The sequence below is a fragment of the Mirounga angustirostris genome, unplaced genomic scaffold, assembly GCF_029215605.1.
Source record: "Mirounga angustirostris isolate CCGP_5_RB_7025 unplaced genomic scaffold, mMirAng1.0.hap1 SCAF_3, whole genome shotgun sequence".
In the NCBI taxonomy this organism is placed as follows: domain Eukaryota; kingdom Metazoa; phylum Chordata; class Mammalia; order Carnivora; family Phocidae; genus Mirounga; species Mirounga angustirostris.
The window spans coordinates 59,610,214-59,626,951 of NW_026991711.1; the positions used below are offsets into that span (position 1 = coordinate 59,610,214).

General features: G+C 38.4%; 1 long non-coding RNA gene across 1 annotated transcript in view; it reads left to right on the top strand.

Moving 5' to 3' along the window:
• Positions 1-16,738, top strand: part of LOC135363749 (uncharacterized) — a 287,379-nt gene that overhangs the window by 123,858 nt on the left and 146,783 nt on the right. The window contains exon 2 of the long non-coding RNA XR_010409805.1: positions 12,732-12,895. This is a non-coding gene — a long non-coding RNA (uncharacterized LOC135363749). The remainder of the gene's footprint in view (positions 1-12,731; positions 12,896-16,738) is intronic.

The window sequence follows — 16,738 nt, forward strand, 5'->3', positions numbered from 1 at the left end:
ACTATCTTTGTTCCTTTTGGTCAAAGCTGGTGATGTTTCTCTGAATACTATTCTCTTAACAATACACATTACCTCTGTAAGGTATTCATACCTATGAATCTTATTGGGGCTCATTTAATTAGATAAAAGCAACATTCATAAATCTCTTAAAAATTAAATAAAATTTAAACCTATCATGTATGTATATAAATGTAACACATATGCATGTTTTATGTATGTTTATTAAATATGCATACATAAAATATATATGTGTGTTGCATTTCACAAAATGTCTTACAGCTACATCTTTAATTTTTTTCCTGAGGCCATTTCTTACTTTGAGACCCTTTTGCTGGAAAGATAATCTTAGATATATATAATTTTCTTTAAATGCCATTAAAAAACTGAGCAGTTCTGTTCCTAACTCATCTCTTTTCATCTGTACCTTATCATATGTAGCTAAAAGAAACTATTTGGCAACTTCAATGTTCTGCCTAGATTTCTCTAGCCAAATTCACCAATTCATTAGGAATACTTTTTATTTTCCACATTATTGTGGGTGAAATATTACCAAACTTTTCACCACTACATAACACCTTCTTTTATCCTCCAATAACATTATCCTCACTCTCAAGACCTTCTGTCCTCCTCCCATTGCCTGATTCAAAGTCAAAGTCACCTGTTTTGGATTTTGTTATGGTAGCACTCCAGTTCCAGGTACCAACTCCTGTTGTGGCTATCTGTGGCCGCAAAACCATCCACTCCAAAACTTAGTGACTTAAAACAATTATTTTGTGCCTCACTGTTTCATAGGTTGCCTAAGCTAGGCTGTGTGGCTCTTGTTTGAAGTTACTCACGAGGTTATAGTCAGATGGTGGCTGGGACTGGAATCCAAGGCTCGACTGAGCTGAATATCTTCGCTACTTCTTCATTTACATGGTTTTGGTGCCTCAGCTAGGGTAATTGGAAGAGCTGAGACTAGCTGGGCAATTTATTGCCTCCATGTGGCCTCTTCATGTAGGTACCTTAGGATGTCCATAGCAGAAAGGTCTCATGGTATCTCAACTTCTTACATGGCAGCTGGCTTCCCACAGAGCATGTGTTCCCAGTGACCAAGATAGAATCCTCCAAGCTTCTTAAGAACAATTTTGCATCACTTTTGCCACACTTTATTGGACACACATGCCAGCCTTCATTCAATGTGGGAAGGGCCTGAACAACAACATGAATCCTAGAGGCTATGATTCATTGGAGGGTCTTTGCAGAATAGTTACCATATGTGGATATACCATAACTTATTTAACCATTCCTCTATTGATTATAATAATTTTGGATTACTTAAATTTGTTACTACTGTAAACTTTGTTGCAGAGAGCATCCTTTTCATGTGATCTTGTCAGTCCTCAAATGTACACATAAGTATAATACTTTTTAATTGAACATAAATGAGGATTTTTAAGGAACTCTATAGATTTATTATAAAATGTTATGGAAGAGAAAATGTATAAGATTTGCCAATAAATTTTTGAAAAAGAATAGCAAAAAGACATTTGTCCAGATATTTCAGCAGACTCTAAAGCTACTATAATAAGAATCATATGATACTTACAGAGGAAAAGACAAGTAAATCAGTGGAACAGAGAAGAGTCTAAGAACAGACTAAGTATATATGTAAGTTTAAGATTTGATACTGATGGCATTTCAAATCAGTGGGATACTAATATATTATTAAGAAATATATGTTAAGATACTGATATTTTATAAGACAATATTGTTAGATTTCCTCTCCTAACAAATACAAAACCACATTGTAAATAAACTAAAGACCTATATATAAGATTTAAACTTATAAAAATATTGGAAGAAATTTAAAAACACTTTTTAAGAGTAAACTCAGAGTAAGGAAAGACCTGAAGCAAAAGAAAGATGTATTTGATTATATAAAGATTCAAAACTTTGATTTTTCAAAAGATATTACATTAACTTTAAAATTTTTATCATTAAAATATAAACAACAGAGTGAAGGAAAATATTGGTAACATAAGAAATTAATATCCTTGGGGCACCTGGGTGGCTCGGTCGGTTAAGTGGCTGCCTTCAGTTCAGGTCATGATCTCAGGGTCCTGGGATCAAGCCCCGCATCTGGCTCCCTGCTCAGCAGAGAGCCTACTTCTCCCTCTTCTTCTGCCTGCTGCTCTGACTACTTGTGCTTTCTCTCTCTCTCTCTCTGTGTCAAATAAATAAAATTAAAAAAAAAAAAGAAATTAATATCCTAACACACAAAAAGCTTCTGTATATTCATAAAACCATTTTTTTTTTGTATAGAAGAAGAAGGCAGAGTAGATAAAGTCTAGAAACAGGTATTTCATCAAAGAAGAAATTAAAATGACCAATAAATATATGTAGAATTTTTATCCTCACCTCAACTTAAAATCCAATTTATTTTTATTTTATTTTTTTCCCAAGTTTTTATTTAAATTAATTTAGTTAGTATATAGTGCAGTATTAGTTTCAGGAGTAGAATTTAGTGTTAAAATTGAAGTTTAAATGGGCTGATATAATTTATTGCCCATCAAGTTGTTTAAAAACCTGTAATCTCCAGTGCTGGTGAGAATGAGGGGAAATGAGTTCTCTTATACACTGTTGCTGGGATTAAATATATCAGTTTGACACAGAAATCCCATATCTAAGAATTGGAAAAAAGATGTTGGCTTTTTTCTATCACTTAATTTCATCTCAGGAACATTTTCCCATACCAGTAAATACTCTTTGAAACAATGGTTGTTTTTTTTACTGATTGTATATTACTTCTTTTCATAGCTATGACATGTTGTCTTTAAGCATTCTTCTGTAATTGGAAATTTATGTCATTTTTGAATATTTTGCTTTTAGTTTAAGAGAATAAAACTGGATCCAATAAGTAGATATTGTTTAGATCTGACTGGAACAAACAAAAAAGTAAAAGATGTTTTGGAAATAACTTGGATATTTGTAATATGGACTGGGCATTCAACGATTAAAAAATTAGCATTAGTTTTGTTTTGTTTTATGTTGGCTTTTTGGATCAAGGTCACATCAACCTCTCTACTTTTTAAGTCTCTGACGCATATCTTCTCGAAAATTTGATTGCTGAAATTCCTTCTGGAATTTCAAGAAGGAGATTCTGTGTTTCAACTACCCCTTTCAGAAGAGGAAAAGACCTCAGGTATCCAAAGCCTTGTTTTGTTTTGTCCCTTGGGGAACAGAGAGGGATAGAGGGAATTTTCTTTTAAATTCTTTCTTATTTCAGGAAGACAATAAGAAACTATGATTGCTTATTTGTTCACCAGCATTCTGTGTCACATTTTTTAGAAATATGTTTGCAAATAACTTAGATTCTACTAAGACAGTAAAATGATGTTATTAAATAAATAAAAAGGATTTGTGTTTACCATCAATACAAACTTAATAGTGAACAATGGGGCTCAGATGAGAAGTGGGTCAATAAGATAAGTTTATTTTTACCATTTCATTTATTTACAAAAATAAGGCAGTTATATGTTCATTGTGGGAAATACCAATAATGTCTAAAGTGTCACTATTCAAAAATACCAATATTTTGTCAACTTTTCTTCTACTCTTTTCAGTGTATAATTATTACTTACTTTACAATTTGTAAAATTGTGTATATATATATAATTTAATATCCCACTCTTTTCATGTAAGTTCAAATTTTTCATATCATTATAAATTCTTGCAATACATCATTTTAAATGACTCTATAATACCAAGTGTACATATCACAGTTTTTCTATCATTATTGGAAAAATAATGTTTGCTATTAAACCTTTTGAATACAAGTCTTATTTATCATTTTTTGAATTCTTTCCTTAGGGATGCCCAAATGCATTTTTCAGCATGTTTGCTAATGACTTGTATTGGCTCTCAAGGACTGTATTATTTACATATTTACTTCTGTTTACTATTCTACTGCATTGTTTAAATAGTAATCATTTAACTTAGTGTCTATGACATTTTTTCACAGTTTGTGGGGTAATTTTTACTATATTTTTTAAAGATTTAATTTATTTGTGTATTTTAAAGCGGGAGAGAGAGAGAGGGAGAAAATGAGTGCATGGGGGAGGGGCAGAAGGAGAGGGAGAGAGAGCTTCAAGCAGACTCCGAGCTGAGTGTGGAGCTGGATGCAGGGCTTGACCTCACCACCCTGAGACCACGACCTGAGCCGAAACCAAAAGCTGGATGCTCAACTGTCTTTGCCCAGGCGCCCCACTCCAGGTTTAAATATTGATTAGGTTTTTTTTAATGTGTACAGAAAATTTTCATTGTAATATGTAAAATCTGCAGGTCTCCTACTTTGTGATTTCTACTCCCTGATTTAAAAATTTTAGATTCAATGACGTAGAAAAACTATTAGAGCACAAAGCTGATTTATAAACATTAAAATAGACTGCCAAGGTTCTCCCTCTCTTGTACCATGTTGAGGGAGAAGGGAAGATGGCATGTGGAACTGGCATGAGGGCCTTTACAATCAGAGCAACCCAAGCAAGAGAGAGTGATGTTGATTCTTAGAAGGTCTCAGGGTAATGATTAGCACGCCGAGATCAGTGGCTCTGGGTGGATAAGGAGTGACAAAGTGCAGTGACACCTGGTCATGCTGCAAATGATGACTATTCAGCCATTCTATTCTGTCTCTCCCTTCTTACCCAGGGACGACTCTGAGCCTGTCTTATTCTTGCCCTCAGCTGTGTGGTATTGCTATAGCGTCTGTAACAGCAGCTGCAGCTGGGAATAAGCCACTACGAATACCAGCTTCTTTTTGTTCCTCATAGGTCCAAGAAGTGGGCACTCACTTATTACTGACTACCTGAGTAGGTGCCAGCTATTTACTATGAGGGACAAAACAGACAAGGTGGAAAGAAATAGTCAGATTCAAGATATGTTTTAAAGGTATAGGTGAAAGGATTAGTTGAAGGACTGGGTGAAGGGCATGAGCAAGAGAGAAGCAAAGATGGCCCAGGGCTTTTGCCATGAGATAGGAGTAAGGAATTGCCATATACTGAGATAGGAGAGATAGCAGAAAAAGAAGGTTCAGGAGGTGGAAATCAAGAGATCGGGTTTGGGCAGTTAAGTCTGATACGCTGTGAGACATCCAAATGGAGATGGACAAGTCCAAATGAAGATTATGGAGCAGGCTGCAGCTCAGAAGAAATACAGGCTAGAGACTTGTTAACAAATAGGTGTATGGGATCACCAAGGGGTCAGGGTACCTAGAAAAGTGAACAAGATGAAGGACTAAGCCCTGGGACCTTCCAATGGGACGTTATTTGGAGGACAGAGCGATGAGAATAAACTAACCAAGGAGACTGAGGGCAGCAACCAGTGAGACAAGAGGAAAACCAGGACAGTGTGGTGTCCTGGAAGCAAAGTGAAGGACGTTTATCAGGCAGGAAGGAATGATTGACTGGGTCGAATGTTGCTGGCAGGTCAGCTAAGATATGGGCTGAGAACTGATCTCTAGATAGAGCATAATAGAGATTACTGTCAAAGATGACTTTGACAAAAGCAATTTCAGCAGAGTGGTGAAGACAAAAGCCTGAATGGAGTGGGTTCAAGAGAGGATGGGAGGAGAAATCAGGACAGCACACGACTGCACTGTCCAGTATGGGCCACTACATACTGGGTGCTCTTGAGCACTTGAAATGTGGCTACTCGGAACTGAAATGTGCTGTAAGGGTAACATATGCATCAGATTAGAATTACAAAAAGAATGTAAAGTATCTCAATAATTTTATAACAATCACATGTTGAAAAGATATGGCTGTGTTGGGTTAAGTAAAATATATTATTAAAATTCATTTCACTTGTTTCTTTTTAGTAAGAGATTTTAATGTAGCTTTTAGAAAAATCAAAATTACATTGTAATACATTGTATTACACTGTATTTCTACTGAACAACACTGTTATAGATAATGTTTTCAAGTAGTTTTATTGTAAGGGAGAACAGATAAACCGGGTAGTAGCTGGTGGTGAAGTGGGGTTAGGAGGAATCCACAGCATGGGGGAGTGGAATATTCATACAGAATAACCGGAGGGAAGTGATGGCCTGGAAGCAGAGAGGTGGGTATTTATGGAAGTTCCTCTTCTGCATTCTTAGTGACTTAGGAAGCCAATCTTCAGCTGAGAAACAGCTTGGGGGAGGAGGTTCTCTTTTGTAATCACACTATAGACCACAGAGTTTGACAAAAACTGCATGGCTATAGACTGCTTAGAAGAGAAGGGACATTATAGGGCACTTTCTGGGTTCACTGGTAGTTCATTACCAAAGACGTAAAATGCAATAAACCATTAGAGAACTTGTCCCACTTGGTCATCTTTTCTTTTATTTCTTGGACTATCAAAGCAGAAAATAAAAGACCCACTTTCAACCACCTCTGTTCGTTCAGTATTCAACATACTTCCTTCTGCTGCAGGCAGCTTGGTTTCTTTACAATCTAATTGCCACAAAAATGCTTCAGTTTAGGGCCCTACATTTTCCAACTCATCCTTTTGTGTTTCATGTTTTCCTACTTCTTTTCTGCTTTCAGGAAAGAAGCAAGAGGACAACTCACTTGTCTCCACCACACTAGAGAAGACCACGTGGGCTGGGGAGGCATCTTCCACCACCCACCCACCCCCACCCTGGCCCAACTTGGCCGCTCCTGGCCTGGTAGCAGCCAGGCTTCAAAGAGAAACCACTACTTCCTCCCCCAGCCCCAGCACCAGCTTCACAGGCAGCTGCGCTGATTAAACATTGAAGTTTCACTTCGGGCTACTTTAAACATTTGCTTTATTCCAAAAGTTATTTTCAGGTATCGCATAAGGGATTTTATGCTCCAATGTATTGTGTGGTTTTGAAACTTTGCTGCATAGTTGCAACACAGAGATGGTCAAAAATAATGCTTAAATAAAATCCTTATACTGACCCCTGTGCTCCCTGGATGGGACCCTGGGCAATGTCAAGACTGCTAGACAGCCAGCCAAGCTGTGCCAAAACTGACTTCTAGACTTCTGACTCTTAGAGGTGTCAAATGATTATGTTCTGGTGTGGAGGAAATCAAAAGGGGTCTGAGGTGACCAGTCCCAGACTCAGATTTGGTTTAAAGTTTGGCTGGGATCAAAACTTAAAAATGGTAAGTGTGCTGAATTTTTTTTTTCGTCCCTTGCTGTCTTGGAGCAATGATCACCTAAAAATACCCCAAATTTATTTTCTGTGAAATAGTTGCCATTTACCTTTGAGCTGATGAGCATCTACACCTAAAGGACCATAAAAATTGGAAGAGTTTATAAGATGCTGTGAGTTGGCACAATCTGGCAGGAGAGGAGAAAGCACTCAGGACAAGTAAATACTTTACAGCACCCAGTTTTAGATTGTAACTCTTTTAAAGGATAACTGCCTTTCTGTCTCCTGGCTCCCTTCTTCTCTCCCTTCCCTTTCCTGTGGCTTGCTTTCTTTCTGCCATGTTTTTTTTTTTCTCTCTCTCTCTCAAAATTAATTTTTTGCATTTAATTCTACCTGCTTCCTCCAATAGTTAACTTGTTAGTGAACTATTTACACATTTTATAGAACTCTCTGAGCTTGCCATAATTATTCTTGACTGACCATCTGGAGCCATTCCATAGTAGGAGATAGTCTGAACTGGAAAGATGAGAATTTTGGGGAGGGTTGAGTTGGGTTTTAACTGCTGTTAAAAAAAAGCCAGGCTTTATGAAAACAGTAACAAAAACAAACAAAATAAAAGACTAAACAGCCAACCTTAGTAAGGTGCATGCCTCTTTCTCTACCTGTTGTCATTTGTGTGTGTGTGTGTGTGTGTGTGTGTGTGTGTGTGTGTGTGAGGTTTGTTTGGGTTTTGGAAGGGATACCTCGATGTACAACCTCCATAATCCTCACTGAATTAGTTAATGGTAAAATAAATCATACCAAGACTGGACCCCTAAAGTCAAAGAGAATGATTTTTTTTTTTTTTTTTTTTTTTTACTCTAAGGAGCATTTGGTTTTGACAGCAGTTTGTTCCAAGGAAATGCTCATTTAAACAGTGGAAAGTATAATGGAAGAAAAAGTGTTTCTAGATGCTGTTGGGTTTTGTTTTTAGTATAGGGCTGAGTGTTAGGACTAGTTAAATGTTTTTTCGTGTGAATGAATTTTCTCAATATTTATAATGCTGAAAACTCAGTGAGCAGGTGGTAAAATACTCTGACTCTGGGAATTATAGAAGGAATTAAAGGATGCTGCCCTTTAGAGGCAGGCACAGTTGTCCTCTGTCTTGATGAAGAACTTAGATTTTCAAATGCAGTTGGGTTTCGTATTCTATCTTAGTTATCATTCCGTGGCATCATGTTAATCTACCATAAAAATTAGAGAAAGTGTCTATTGGTCAGGAAAAAAGAGGCATAATTGCTCTACTGAGAAGATAAATCAAGTTTATGAGGGAATAAAAATATGTAGTATGTATGTGGCAAAGCTTCTTCCACGAGGGCTCTCACATTCTGTTGGAGTGTGTAGACCAGCTATAGGAAGTCACAAGAAAAAGAATTTGTTTCATACTTTTTGCATGAGGCCTAGTTTTACTAGGGCCTGACCCAAAAGTATGTGGACAGTTGAGAAGAGATGCAGATGTAATCATCAGAAAGTTAGTACCCAATGTCTAGTGAGCATTAGGTTGAACTTTTTCTCATTTAACTCTTAAATGGGGGGTAAGGAAAGTTAAAAGTAATACTAGTGGTGGGAGGGAGCCCTCTTAGTATTTATTCAAAAATTTCAGTTATGCAGGCTCAGTAAGTTAGGGAGGGCTGATGTGCAGCATGGGGGCTATACTGCTTAATAATACTGTACTACTTGAAATTGGAAATTGGAAATTTGCTAAGAGGGCACATCTCAGGTGTGCTCACCACACACACACACACACACACACACAGAAAATGGTCACAATGTGAGGTGATGAGGGGGAATCAGTTAGATTATGGTGATCGTTTCATAATGTCTTATGTACAGCAAAACATCAAGATGTACACCTCAGATATATACAGATTTTATTTTTATATTACATTGCATTAAAGCTGAAAAGAAGGGAATATGAAAACATACAAACAAAAAACAAAAAGAAAAAACTCATTGCCAAACTGAAAATTGCATAGATTTTCTTGTATGTTGTCTTCTAAACATTTCATAGTTTTGCATTTTACATTAAGGTCTATGATCCATTTTGAATACATTTTTATAAAAGGTGGAGGGAAAAAAAGGGAGATTTTAAATAAAGGACAAATCCTTAAAAAAAAAAAAAGAAAAAAATGATGGATAGTCTTTTGTAGCTCTGCGGTTTCTTTACATTAGGCTAGGGCCAGCACAACTGATCCCAAGCTCCTGTTGGATTTCCCAGGCATGACAGGATGGGCTGCTTAGGCAGCCAACTCTGCTCCATCACTTGTTTCCATAATGTGGGCAGAAGTCCAGCATAGCTAGGTTGGTTTCTTTGCAATTATTTTGTTTGTGTCATGTTGTAGGTTAAGTGACAATCTAGCACTTCAGATGGTCCCCTAGGCTCCACATTTTGGTCTCACTCTGACGAGAGTCATTACCTGGCCTTGTAACATGTATTGTTTTCGATGATACCAACTCTGGAATTTTTTAAAATTATTTTTTATTGTGGTAAAAAAACCATGTAACATAAAATTTATCATCTCAACCATTTCTAAGTATATAGTTCAGTTATGTTAAGTACATTCACAGTGTTGCATAATCAATCTCCGGAAATTTTCCAATTCACAAAACTAAAACTCTATACCCATTACATGACAACAGCCCATCCCCCCTTCTTCGAGTCCCTCATAACTACCATTCTTTCTATTTCTATGACTCTGACTCTTCTAGATAACACATACAAGTGGAATCATAAAGTATTTCTCTTTTGTGACTGACTTATTTCAATGAGCATAATGTCCTTGAGGTTCATCCATGTGGTAGCATGTGTCAGAATTTCCTTCCTTTTAAAGGCTGAATAATATTACATTGTGTGTATATGCCATATTTTATTCCATTCCTACCTCAGTGGACACTTGGGTTGCTTTCACCTCCAACTCTGTATTTCTTAGGATTCAACAGTTTGAGTGGCAATGCTGTTCTATTAATATTTCTACAACAATCTTTCCCAAGGCCTTAGTTGTCTTACTATATGAGACATCTTTTCCCCAAAAAGCACTTGACTGATGTTAAGAAAGTATCAACTTGAAATAAGGCAAGAGGATGGCTGTACGTTCTTTCACTGTCTTCCTGGTACATTTTCTAACAGGCCAAGGATTAACTGATTCTCTGAGGGAATGCACCTTATTTGACAAACTATTTACTATAGATTAAAGCTCAGACCCTTATGAAGTGACATGTTTATTGGTAGAATTTTGTTCAGTAGTGATGCAATGCAAGAAAAGAAAAGAAAAGAAGAGAAAAGCCATTTTCTACCTTATCCTGGTATAGGGCTCATGCCTACTCTTCTGACACAATCAGGCTTCTCTATAGCTTGGCAACAAAAACTTCACTGAAATGAAGGAATGTGGTAATTTACATTGGCTGTTCTGGCAGGAAAGAAATTCAAAGTGTAATTTTTTTTTTAAAGATTTTATTTATTTATTTGACAGAGAGAGACACAGCGAGAGAGAGAACACAAGCAGGGGGAGCGGCAGGCAGAGGGAGAAGCAGGCTCCCCACTGAGCAGGGAGCCCCACTCGGGTCTTGATCCCAGGACCTTGGGATCATGACCTGAGCCGAAGGCAGACGCTTAACGACTGAGCCACCCAGGCGCCCCTCAAAGTGTAATTTTTTTAAGTTATAAATATGGCTCATATATAAACATAACATGAGCCTGTGGCAGGGATTTATTTAATTCATTAATGTGAGAGCAAGCAGAATGGTGAACAGTGCAAAGAGCATTTGAGGGACTGAATATGTAATGGAACTAGAGAACACATATCCAAATAAGATTGCTAGGGGCGCCTGGGTGGCTTAGTTGGTTAAGCGTCTGCCTTTGGCTCAGGTCATGATCCCAGGGTCCTGGGATGGAGCCCCACATTGGGCTGCCTGCTTGGTGGGGAGTCTGCTTCTCCCTCTGCCTCTCCCCGGGCTTGTGTACTCTCTCTCTCTCTTCTCCTTCTGTTTTTTGTTTTTGTTTTTGTTTTTTTTTTTTGAAAACTGATCAACAATGCAATAACACATTGAGCCTGTAAGTGTGTCCAAGCATTTTAATCTAAATCGAGGGCAAGGTACATCTACATGTTGACACTTAGACTGAACTTAGAACTACTAGGCTTCTGTCCATCACAACTTAACGCTGCAGCATGAGCCAGGTGGCTGGGGAGGCCTCAAGGTGTGTTTCCTAAAAGTCGGAGTGGGAAGGCTGGCTAAGCTCACAGGTCTCAGCAAAGATAATAAAATAAATAAAAAACCAAGTTTCCATAAACTCTGCATTTCCATAGCCACCTGCAGCCAAACCTTCCTAATTTGGAGATGTGCCCCCTTTCTTGCAAAGGGTTTACTATATGGCTCTGCTTTGCATTGGCAAAGTGCAAGTGACTGTAGAAAGTAAGCCAGAGACACAATCGATCCCTTTTCCTTTCTCCCTAGCGGTGTGTGTGTGTGTGTGTGTTTGTATTATTGTACTGTACAGCCACAGAGCATGGAATTTTAAGCATTCTAGAGATCAATTTAATTGACATTTAGTGGAAAGCAAGTGGCTCATTTTAAAAGTGTATCCCCAAGGGTGCCTGGGTGGCTCAGATGGTTAAGTGTCTGCCTTCAGCTCAGGTCATGATCTCAGGGTCCTGGGATCGAATCCTGCATCGGGATTCCTGCTCCTTGGGAGCCTGCTTCTCCCTCTGCTTCTCTCTCTCTCTCTCTCTCTCTCATGAATAAATAAATAAAATCTTAAAAAAAAAAAGTGTATCCCCAAAGATCAGGTACTTACTCTCAAGGATGGAAGTGATACCTTAGTTGCCTTCCTTTTTAATATCTGATACCTAGGAGAGAGAACAGCATGAATTATTCAGGGATTTATTGAATTCTGTAAATTTTCCTTCTTCTTTTGCCCCATGTGAGAGAGAATACTGAGATAAATGGTAATTTCTAGACTAAAATCAAAGGAAAATGAGAAAAGCAAAGTATGTATTTTCAGTGAGTATTTCAAGGCTACAGTAAACTCTGTTAAAAGTCTCCCATACAGGTTAATCACTGTCACATTGCAAACTCTTCTTTGATAAAAAGAAACATTTTAAACTACTGCCTTCCTCAGTTTTCTCTATGTGTGGGAGCTCCCCCCTGTGAGATGATCTGTTTGAATTTGACTCTAAATTCTTCAGTCAGCAGTGTTCCTTTCTAAATGGAACTAAATTTGGCTAAGTGGAAAGGTTGGTGGTCTCACCCTGGGACTACAAAGATACCTCCCTGGCATTGTGACTTTTCCCTGTTTAGTCAATGGGATGACAGATGAAGAAATTTCTCTGCTGAAGTTGATGAGGCTAACGCCTATTTCCGGGAAATCTTTATCCTGGTTTTAGAATTTTATGAACCTCTGCTTTACATGCAATACTTGTGTTTAGGACCATTTCACTCTTTAAACAAAATTAGTACCCAGATTTGTTGTCGTTACTGTTGCTGTTTTTTTGTGGTGGTGGTGGTGTTTTTTTTTTGTTTTTTTTTTTTGTTTTTTAAGATTTTATTTATTTGACAGGGTGGAGCAAGATGGAGGAGGAGTAGGAGACCTGGATTTCATCTGGTTCCAAGAATTCAGCTGGATAAGGGTCAAACCACTCTGAACACCTGCAAACCCAATAGGAGATCAAAGAAAAGAATAGCAGCAACTCTCTGAACAGAAAAGCGACCATTTTCTGGAAGGTAGGACATGCGGAGAAGTGAATCCGAGGTGATATTCGGGAGGATAGGCGGCGGGGGAGGGGGCCTCCATCGGCCGCTTCTGGCAAGTGATAGAGCAGCAGAGCACAAAATTGGAACTTTTAGAAGTTGGCTCTGCTGAGGGACGTCACTCCAGTGGCTAAGCGGGGGTGGAACCCTCCGGGACAGTGTGGTCTCAGGACCCTTGGGGTCACAGAAAGACCTGGGGTACCTGAGTGAGGCAGAGCTCCCAGGTATCGGAGCAGGGAAGCCAGCTGCAGAGACGGAGCCGAGGCACGGACTCTCAGCTCGGGGTTGCCATAAACCATGATCTGTGGCACAGTTGGGCCACTGCTCCTCCTGCAGGGACCCAACAAGCGGCAGATCCGGGGAGACTCCCCTCCCTCCCCTGGGAGGAGCAGCGCGGGAACTCATGGCAGGGATCTGCTGGGTTTGGAGACTCCACACGGGGTCGGGTGCCAGAGATAGAAGCGCTCGGTCACAGGCCGGGTGAGCACGGAGTGCTGCCGGAGACTTGGGAGACAGGAGTGATTGACTGCTTTTCTCTGGGGGCGCACTAAGGAGCGAAGCCCGAGTTCTTGGCTCCTTTGGGGCAGAGATTAGGAGGCCGCCATTTTCACTCTCGGCCTCCAAAGCTGTACGGAAAGCTCGCAGGGAACAAAAGCTCCAGAGAGCAAACCCGAGCAGATTACTTAGCCCGGACTGGGCAAGGGTGGGGCAATTCTGCCGCCCGCAAAGACATTTGGGAACCACAGCAACAGGCCCCTCCCCCAGAAGATCAGCGAGAACAGCCAGCCAAGACCAAGTTTACCGATCAATGAAAACGGCAGAACTCCAGGGCTAGGGGAATACTGCACATAGAATTCATGGCTTTTTTACCATGATTCTTTAGTCTTTCAAAGTTAATTTTTTTAACTGTCTTTTCTTTTCTTTTTTGAATTTTTCTTTTTCCCTTTATCAACCAACATGTTATCAATCCCTTTTTTAAAAAAATATTTTTTATTTTTCATTTTTAGAGCCATATTCTATCCCTTCATAGTAGTTAACCTTATTTTTGATATATATATATAAGTTGTTCTCTCGTTAAAATTTTGAGATACAGTTTCTTCTAACAGATCAAAATATACCCTAAATCTCTAGTGTATGGCTTTGTTCTAGTCTCCTGCCTGATCACATTCTCTCTTTTTTTTTTAAATCCTCTTCTTTCTTTTTCAACCAACTTCTTATCAATTCCTTTTATAAAATCTTTTATAATTTTCATCTTTACAGTCATATTCCATCCCTTCATCGTATTAACCCTTATTTTTGTACATGTATAAGTTTTTCTTTCTTTAAAATTTTGGGAGGCACTTTCTTCTAACAGACCAAAATACGCCCAAAATCTAGTGTGTGGCACTGATCTATGCGCCAGCCTGATCATATTTGATCATATTCTGTTTTTTTTGTTTTGTTTTTTGTTTGTTTTTATCTTTTCTTTTTCTTTTTTCTTTCTTTCCCTTTCTTTTCCCCTAGTTTCAGGTCTTTTCTGATTTGTTTAGTGTATATTTTCTGGGGACGTTGTTACCCTGTTAGCAGTTTGTTCTCTCATTCATCTATTCTCCTCTGGACAAAATGACAAGATGGAAAAAATCACCTCAACAAAAAGAACAAGAGGCAGTGCTGACTGCCAGGGACCTAATCAATACGGACATTAGTACGATGTCAGAACTAGAGTTCAGAATAATGATTTTAAAGATACTAGCAGGGCTTGAAAAAAAACATGGAAGTTATTAGTGAATCCCTTTCTGGAGAAATAAAAGAACTAAAATCTAATCAAGTCGAAATCAAAAAGGCTATTAATGAGGTGCAATAAAAAATGGAGGCTCTAACTGCTAGGATAAATGAGGCAGAAGAGAGAATTAATGATATAGAAGACCAAATGATGGAAAATAAAGAAGCTGAGAAAAAGAGATAAACAACTACTGGATCACGAGGGCAGAATTTGAGTGATAAGTGATACCATAAGACGAAACAACATTAGAATAATTGGGATCCCAGAAGAAGAAAGAGAGAGAGGGACAGAAGGTATATTGGAGCAAATTATAGCAGAGAACTTCCCTAATTTGGGGAAGGAAACAGGCATCAAAATCCAGGAGGCACAGAGAACCCCCCTCAAAATCAATAAAAATAGGTCAACACCCCGACATCTAATAGTAAAACTTACGAGTCTCAGAGACAAAGAGAAAATCCTGAAAGCAGCTTGGGAGAAGAGATACGTAACCTACAATGGTAGAAACATTAGATTGGTAGCAGACCTATCCACAGAGATCTGGCAGGCCAGAAAGGACTGGCAGGATATATTCAGAGCACTAAATGGGAAAAATATGTAGCCAAGAATACTATATCCAGCTAGGCTGTCATTGAAAATAGAAGGAGAGATAAAAAGCTTCCAGGACAAACAAAAACTAAAGGAATTTGCAAACACGAAACCAGCCCTACAAGAAATATTGAAACGGGTCCTCTAAGCAAAGAGAGAGCCTAAAAGCAACATAGACCAGAAAGGAACACAGACAATATACAGTAACAGTCACCTTACAGGCAATACAGTGGCATTAAATTCATATCTTTCAATAGTTACCCTGAATGTAAATGGGCTAAATGCCCTAATCAAAAGACACAGGCTATCAGTTTGGATAAAAAAACAAGACCCATCGATATGCTGTCTGCAAGAGACTCATTTTAGACCCAAAGACACCCCCAGATTGAAAGTGAAGGGGTGGAAAACCATTTACCATGCTAATGGACACCAAAAGAAAGCTGAGGTGGCAATCCTTATATCAGACAAATTAGATTTTAAACCAAAGACTGTAATAAGAGATGAGGATGGACACTATATCCTACTTAAAGGGTCTATCCAACAAGAAGATCTAACAACTATAAATATCTATGCCCTAACATGGGAGCAGCCACTTATATAAGGCAGTTAATAACAAAAACAAAGAAACACATCGACAACAATACAATAATAGTGGGGGACTTTAACAACCCCCCTCACTGAAATGGACAGATCATCTAAGCAAAAGATCAACAAGGAAATAAAGACCTTAAATGACACACTGAACCAAATGGACTTCACAGATATATTCAGAACATTCCAACCCAAAGCAACAGAATACACATTCTTGTCTAGTGCCCATGGAACATTCTCCAGAATAGATCACATCCTAGGTCACAAATCAGGTCTCAACTAGTACCAAAAGATTGGGATCATTCCCTGAATATTTTCAGACCACAATGCTTTGAAACTAGAACTCAGTCACAAGAGAAAAGTCGGAAAGAACTCAAATATATGGAGGCTAAAGAGCATCCTACTAAAGAATGAATGGGTCAACCAGGAAATTAAAGAAGAATTAAAAAAATTCATGGAAACCAATGAAAATGAAAACACAACTGTTCAAAATCTTTGGGATGCAGCAAAGGTGGTCCTAAGAGGACAGTATATAGCAATACAAGCCTTTCTCAAGAAACAAGAAAGGTCTCAAGTACACAACCTAACCCTACACCTAAAGGAGCTGGAGAAAGAACAGCAAATAAAGCCTAAACCCAGCAGGAGAAGAGAAATAATGAAGATTAGAGCAGAAATCAATGAAATAGAAACCAAAAGAATAATAGACCAGATCAACGAAACTAGGAGCTGGTTCTTTGAAAGAATTAATAAGATTGATAAACCCCTGGCTAGACTCATCAAAAAGAAAAGAGAAATGACCCAAATCAACAAAATCATGAATGAAAGAGGACAGATCACAACTGACACCAAAGAAATACAAACAATTATAAGAACATATT